At 42.2% G+C, this 1,852-nt stretch overlaps 1 pseudogene across 1 annotated transcript; it reads right to left on the bottom strand.

Annotated features, from left to right (window-relative positions):
- Positions 1–533: 533 nt before the first annotated feature.
- Positions 534–1,573, bottom strand: LOC105517664 (annotated as a pseudogene). Its single transcript, XR_001002699.1, has one exon. The product of XR_001002699.1 is annotated as a single-stranded DNA-binding protein 2 pseudogene (transcript).
- Between the last annotated feature and the right edge of the window lie 279 nt (positions 1,574–1,852).

Consider the following 1,852-nt stretch of genomic DNA (forward strand, 5'->3'; position numbering starts at 1 on the left):
CTTTCAAACTGCTGGGATGACAGAGTATTATGTTTGGACCTGCTTTCTTCACATAACAGGGGAGAGGACGAGAAATCAAAAGGTTGGTTTGGTATGATTGAGAGTCCTTGTGTTTTTTTTTTAATTTTAATTTAATTTTATTTTTTTGAGATGGATTCTCACTCTTTTGCCCAGGCTGGAATGCAGTGGTGTGATCTGTGCTCATTGCAACCTCTGCCTCCTGGGTTCAAGCAATTCTCCTGCCTCAGCCTCCCGAGTAGCTGGCATTACAGGCATGTGCCACAACGCCTGGCTAACTTTTATATTTTTAGTAGAGATGGGATTTTGCCATGTTTGCCAGGCTGGTATCAAACTCCTGACCTCAAGTGATTCACCCACCTTGGCCTCCCAAGGTGCTGGGATTACAGGTATGAGCCACCGCACCCAGACTGATTCCTTTGTTTAAATATACGCTGTGGTGAATCATTTTCCTTTGTGGTAATTCTGTGATGGGCTGGCTCACTGTGGTTTACATGAGGGGACTTGGTAATGAATCACACACTCACTGTTATGAAAGGGGAGTAACTCTCTGAAAAAGATTTTAAAAATTTTCCCAAATTTTGCCATCATCCCTGAGCCCAGTTGATTACTCAGGCTCATTTTATCAGAAGAATTTTTAGAAACACTGTCCATATTTCCTGAGCTTAAAAGCCATTCATGTGATGTGACTCCATTCTTCCCAATCCATCCATGGGACCATCTGACCCTGGTCCCACTGGAAAATTAGGTCTGTTAGGTCTAGGACATACTGCATTCATTCATATTTCCAGAGTTGGTTAAATCTGCTAGACTAGACACGACGGGTGTTCCTGTGGTCCTCACCTCCTGGAGAGCCCATGTAATTCCCAGGAGATGTTGAGGGGTATGGTACTGAATTGGCATTTGTTGGGTTTGGCCAAGATCTGCTACCCTCCAGACCCATGTTCATTCTAGGCATTCCAGAGCCACCTAAAGTATTCACTGGGCATCTCATTTCTCCTTCATCATTCTGTACTGACAACCAAGGGTCAGACTGTGGCCCTCCGGACACCATTCCTCTTGGAGGAATTGGCCCACCCATACTTAAATGTCCTTGTTGTCAAGTTGGATTCCACTGGGGAGTAATGGCTGACTTCCTAGGATACTTCTAAGTGCCTGTTTAGGTATCCTCAATGGGAACCTTGGACCTCCAGGGTACCGAGGTGACATAAAAGGAAAATCATGGATGTTTTTTGTTTCATTTGAGTGTTCACATGTTTCCCTTGTCTCTGGAGCTGCAGAGTAGAGATCCCAAAATACCCAACACCAGTAATGTAAAAATCCTGGTGGTTCTCCCAATGTGATTTTTTTCCCGCATCTTATCTCTGATAAAAATGTTCTGGGTGATTTCTGAACTCCTACATGGAGCAGATTTTCATATATGTAAAGTGCTAACTTCATCAAGGTGTGGCTGTCACATGGGTTAATGCTGCTGTTACTCTTGCCTTTGCTGTACATTCTTGTGCTGAGAGTAACTCCCACTGTCATGCACCTGTTACCCCATCATAGCCTCCCCAGAAACAGCCCTGTCCCCACGGTGACCCATGTAGCCACCTTCACTATTGGCTGCCTCACACCAATGCCTTTTGCGTTTGTTTATACATTTGTTTCCTCATTGCTTATTATATATGAGATATTTTTAATTCTCCTATAAATCAATTGTAGCATGTTACTGCTTCCCTCATTAATTAAAAAACTATATAAAATCTTTGACATGTGTGAATTTTATACATGTATAAAAGTTATGATTGTATCCTACTTTTAAAATTATTCTTTCTTCTTTCTTTTTTTTTTT

Source organism: Colobus angolensis, unplaced genomic scaffold (genome assembly GCF_000951035.1).
Source record: "Colobus angolensis palliatus isolate OR3802 unplaced genomic scaffold, Cang.pa_1.0 Scaffold304, whole genome shotgun sequence".
In the NCBI taxonomy this organism is placed as follows: domain Eukaryota; kingdom Metazoa; phylum Chordata; class Mammalia; order Primates; family Cercopithecidae; genus Colobus; species Colobus angolensis.